The following is a 6000-nucleotide window of genomic DNA, read 5'->3' as shown; positions in this document are numbered from 1 at the left end:
ACCCGCAAGTTTACCATGGCGATGAGCAGCGGCGGCAGTGGTGGCGGGGTCCGGGAGCAGGAGGATTCCCTGCTGTTTGGGCGGGGCACAGGCCAGAGCGATGATTCTGACATTTGGGATGATACGGCACTGATAAAAGCATATGATAAAGCTGTGGCTTCATTTAAGCATGCTCTAAAGAATGGTGACATTTGTGAAACTTCAGGTAAACCAAAAACCACACCTAAAAGAAAACCTGCTAAGAAGAATAAACGCCAAAAGAAGAATACTGCAGCTCCCTTAAAACAGTGGAAAGTTGGGGACAAATATTCTGTCATTTGGTCAGAAGACGGTTGCATTTACCCAGCTACCATTGCTTCAGTTGATTTTAAGAGAGAAACCTGTGTTGTGGTTTACTCTCGATATGGCAATAGAGAGGAGCAAAATCTGTTGGATCTACTTTCCCCAATCTCTGAAGTAGCTAACAATATAGAACAGAATGCTCAAGAGAATGAAAATGAAAGCCGAGTTTCAACAGATGAAAGTGAGAATTCCAGGTCTCCTGGAAATAAATCAGATAACATCAAGTCCAAATCTGCTCCGTGGAACTCTTTTCTCCCTCCACCACCCCCCATGCCAGGGCCAAGACTTGGACCAGGAAAGCCAGGTCTAAAATTCAATGGCCCACCACCACCCCTGCCAGCAACACCACCTCACTTACTATCATGCTGGCTGCCTCCATTTCCTTCTAGACCACCAAAAATTCCCCCACCACCTCCCATATGTCCAGATTCTCTTGATGAGGCTGATGCTTTGGGAAGTATGTTAATTTTGTGGTACATGAGAGGCTATCATACTGGCTATTACATGGGTTTCAGACAAAATCAAAAAGAAGGAAGATGCTCACATTCCTTAAATTAAGGAGAAATGCTGGCATAGAGCAGCACTAAATGACACCACTAAAGAAACGATCAGACGGATCTGGAATGTGAAGCGTTATAGAAGATAACTGGCCTCATTTCTTCAAAATACCAGTGTTGGGAAAGAAAAAAGGGAGTAGAGTGGGTAACTCTTCTAGATTAAAAGTTATGTAATAACCAAATGCAATGTGAAATATTTTATTGGGCCCTATTTTGAAAAACCATCTGTAAAAGACTGGGGTGAGAGTGGGAGGCCAGCACTGTGGTGAGGCAGTTGAGAAAATTGGAATATGGATTAGATTTTGAATGATACTGGATAATTATTGGTAATTTTATGAGCTATGAGAAGGGTGTTGTAGTTTATAAAAGACTGTCTTAATTTGCATACTTAAGTATTTAGGAATGAAGTGTTAGAGCGTCTTAAAGTGTTTAAAATGGTTTAACAAAATGTGATGTGATGCATATGTGGCAAAATGTTACAGAATCTAACTGGTGGACATGGCTGTTCATTGTACTGCTTTTTTCTTCTGTATGTTTAAAAGGATATAATAAAAATATTTAATTTTTTTAAATTTAAAAAAAAGATGAGGTGAGGTATGTAGATAAGTAAAATGGGGCAGGAATGTGAGATGGATAATATTGGGAGCATTTCTAAGGAGTCTGAGTTTTATTCTATAGACAGGGAGAAGTCATTCTATGGCCTTGAAGCAAGAAATAACATGATCAGCTCTACGTTTTCAAAAGATAACTGTGCTCCACATTATGTGTCATTAGGGAAATGCAAATTAAAACAACAGTGACGTACTGTCACATGACGGTTACAATGGCTGAAATCCAAAACACTGACAACACCAAAGCTGGTGAAGATGGGGAACAACAGGAACTCTCATTCACGGCTGGTGGGAATACAACATGGTACCTTGGAAGATTGTTTGGCAACTTCTTACATATTCTTACTGTATAATCCAGCAATTATGCTCCTTGGAATTTGCCCAAGTGAATTGAAAACATGTTCACACACAAACCTGCATACAGATGTGTATGGAAGCTTTTTTCATAATTTCCAAATCTTGGAAGCAACTAAGATGTCCTTCAGTAGATGAATGTATAAATAAACTCTGGAGTATACCCAGACAATGGACTGTTATTCAGCACCATAAAGAAAAGAGCTATCAACCCATGAAAAGACATGGAGGAACCTTAAAAATGTGTGTTACTATGTGAAAGAAGCCAATCTGAAAAGGCTGTGAACTATAAAATTCTGAATTATGTTCTGGAAAGGGTAAAACTATGGAGATGGTAAAAAGTGTAGTGTTTGCCAGGATCTGAGGGGAGAGAGGAATGAATAGGCAAAGCACAGAGGGATCGTAGCACAGCGTATGTATTCTGTGTGGTACTGTAATGGTGGATACACGTCATCACGCATTAGTTCAAATCCATCAAGAGTGAACCCTAATGTAAATTACAAACTTCAATTTTTATGTGAAAATGATGTGTCACTGTGGGGTTCATCAGGTGTAACAAATGTACTACTCTGGTGCAGGTTGTGATAGAAGAAGGCTGTGGGAGTGGGGGGCATATAGGAACCTCTAATTTCTGCTCAGTTCTACTGCTCAAAACATGAAATCTATCCAATAAGGAAATTTTTCCTGTTTAGACTAACTTAGTTCATTTCCCTCATTTAGTTCCTTCGTTGTTGAGGTTTCATGGCAATGCATTCTAAAATCCAACATAAATTATCTAGAACTTTGTGTGACTTCTCCCCTTGCTTAAACATCATTGCTGAATAATGTAAAAATATGATATCCTAATCTAGTTTTCATAAACTTTTTTCAAAGTTGAAAGAAAAAACATTGGCATCATGGACAGATGGGTTGAAAGAGTGAAAGGCAAGAATCGAGGATCAAAACTAGGCCATGAAAATTGCTCAGTTGAGAGCTAATGAAGCCATAAATTAAGTCCTAATCAGTGTAGATGGCATGGGTGACAAATTTAAACAATATTAAGAGGCCGGGCACAATGGCTCATGCCTGTAATCCCAGCCTTTTGGGAGGCCAAGGCGGGCAGATCACAAGGTCAGTAGTTCAAGACCAGTCTGGTCAATATGGTGAAACCCTGTCTGTACTAAAAATACAAAAATTAGCTGGGTGTGGTGATGCATGCCTGTAGTCCCAGCTACTCAGGAGGTTGAGGCAGGAGAATCGCTTGAACCCAGGAGGTGGAGGTTGCAGTGAGCCGAGATCACGCCACTGCACTCCATCCTGGGTGACAGAGTGAGACTCTGTCTCAAAAAGAAAAAAAAAAATTAAGAAGTCATATTGTCTAGAATTGGTCATTTCTAGGTGTCATGGGGTTGGGGGAAAATCCAAAATGATTGACAGATCATTTTGAGAGATGGTATGAGGCATCTCTTTATCAAGATGAGGACTACAGGAAAGCAGGAGGTTTGTGGGAAAAATGGTAAGTTTTGAGTATGTTGGATTTCAGATGCCTCTGGAGTATCATGCATATGGAGTGGAGATAACTAACAAAACCACACCTTTAAAAATAACTGCTTCTTTAAACATGCTTATATTGTAGTGAGTTCAGTGATATCTCATATCCTTTGGTAGAAAAAAATGTAAAAGATTTGTGTGTGGCTCATTTCTCTGACTCTTGCACTTCCATAAGTGTTCACTCTCTGTTCACCTAGGTTTACTTTCTGATACCCTTCTCCCACTCTGAGGCTTTACCTATCCTGAAATACATTTAAAAATTTACCCATGTCAGAAACACTTCCCAACTCGTCCTATAAGGCCGGTATTACCCTGATACCAAATCCAGACAGACATAAAGAAAACTGTAGATCGTCTGTTATGATTATAGACACAGAGATCCTGAGGAAATACTTCCAGACTAAATCCATCAACATATGTAAAGGATTACATACCACGTACAAGTGGGATTTATCCCAGTAATGCAAGATTGATTCGATGCACAAAAATTAATGTAATATGTGAATAAAAGAGGAAAGAAAATCACATGATTATTTCAATAGACACTGAAGAAAGCATTTGACAAAATTCACACCCCTTCATGATTAAATAGAAAACCCACCTAAAGTAGGAATAGAAGGGAAACTCCTCAACCTGATAATGGATATCTATAAAACCCCACGGTTAACATTATACCTAAAGGTTTCCTTCTATAATCAGGAATAAGACAAGGATGTCCAGTCTCACCACTTTTATTCAATCTTGTACTGAAGGTTCTAGAGCAGGGCAATTAGGCAACAAAGGGAAATAAGAAGGGCACAGTGGCTCATGCCTGTAATCCCAGCACTTGGGAGGCTGAGGTGGTTGGATCACCTGAGGTCAGGAGTTCAAGACCAGCCTGGCCAACTTGGTGAAACCCGGTCACTACTAAAAATACAAAAATTTGCCTAGTGTGGTGGCAGGTACCTGTAATCCCAGCCACTTGGGAGGCTGAGGCAGGAGAATCGCTAGAACCCAGTAGGCAGAGGTTGCAGTGAGCCAAGATTGAGCCATTGTACTCCACCCTGGGCAATCGCGGGAGACTCTCTCTCAAAAAAATGGCAAAGCAGGGGGGAAATACAAGAGCATATAGATTAGAAAGGGAGAAGTAAAGCTCCATTTGTAAATGACATGATCTTGTATATAAAGCTTTTATATAGAAGATATTTAGGAATATCTAAATAACTAAATGAACTAAATAAACAGTTCAGCACAGTTGCAGTGTACAAGATCAATATATTAAAATCAGTTGTGTTTCTATACACTAGTATTGAGCAATCTGAAATTAATTAAGATGGTGATTCCATTTATAATACCATTTAAAGGAATAAAATACTTAGGAATAAATTTAACAAAAGAGAACAAAACTTGTGCTCTAAAAATTGTAAAACATTGTTGAAATAAATTAGGTATAAACGGAAAAATAGTACATATTTATGGATTAGAAGTCAGTATTAACATTGCAATACTCTCCAAATCGACAGACTTAATATAATCCCCGTCAAAATCCCAGCTAACATTTTTGCAAAATGAGCATACTTAAAATTCATATGGCAATTCAAGGAGCTCAGAATAGCCAACAATCTAAAAATAGAAGAACAAATTGGAGGGCTCACACTTCCTAATTTCAGAACTTACTGCAAAGCTGCAGTAATTAAGATAGTGTGGTACTGGCATAGGTAGATCACTAGCATAAAGAGTCTGGAAATAAACCTTCACATTTACAATAAATTGATTTTTAACGAGGATCCAAGACAATTCAATTTTGAAAGAATGGTTTTCCTGACAAATGATACTGGAACAACTGGTTATCCATATGCAAAAGAATAAAGTTAGACCCTACCTCACACCATATACAAAATTAAATTGAAATTGGACAATACACCTAAATATAAGAGCTAAAACTATACAACCCTTAGAAAAATATGTAAGTCAATCTTTACTACTGTGCCTTAGGCCAAGCTTTTGAAATACGACAAAAGAAAAATAGACAAATGAGGCTTTACTGAAATTAAAAACTTCTGTGTCTCAAAAGATACCATAAAGAAAGTTAAAAGACAACCCACAAAATGAGAGAAAATATTTGCCATTTATATATCCATTAGTGTTTTTATCTAGAATATGTAATATAAAAACTCATACAACTCAATAAAAAATTCAACTAAAAATAGACAAAATATGTGAATAGGCATTTCTCCAAAGAATGTATGCAAATGGCCAAGAATCACATTAAAAAGATGCTCAATATTATTAGTTTTTAGAGAAATGGAAATCAGACCACAGTGAGATACTACTTCACACCCACTAGGATAGCTTTAATCAAAAAGACAGAAGTATTGGCAAGGGTGTGGAGAAATTGGCACCCTCATGCATTGTTGATGGGACTCTAAAATGATCCATACCATTTAGAAAACGGGTTTGGTAGTGCCACAAATTGCTAAACATAAGAGTTACCACATAACCCAGCAAAGCTACTTCAGAGAGAAAGGAAAACATATGTTTACACAAAAACTTGCAGTTGAATGTTCATCTTAGCATTATATGTAACAGCCCCAAATTGGAAACAACTCAAATGCTCATCAACTGAT

The 6000-nt window shown here is 38.0% G+C and overlaps 1 pseudogene; it reads left to right on the top strand.

Moving 5' to 3' along the window:
- LOC708538 (survival motor neuron protein pseudogene) lies at positions 1-1039 on the top strand (annotated as a pseudogene).
- Positions 1040-6000: the final 4961 nt, after the last annotated feature.

Source organism: Macaca mulatta, chromosome 9, assembly GCF_049350105.2.
Source record: "Macaca mulatta isolate MMU2019108-1 chromosome 9, T2T-MMU8v2.0, whole genome shotgun sequence".
In the NCBI taxonomy this organism is placed as follows: domain Eukaryota; kingdom Metazoa; phylum Chordata; class Mammalia; order Primates; family Cercopithecidae; genus Macaca; species Macaca mulatta.
This window is presented reverse-complemented; position numbering and strand designations above follow the sequence as displayed.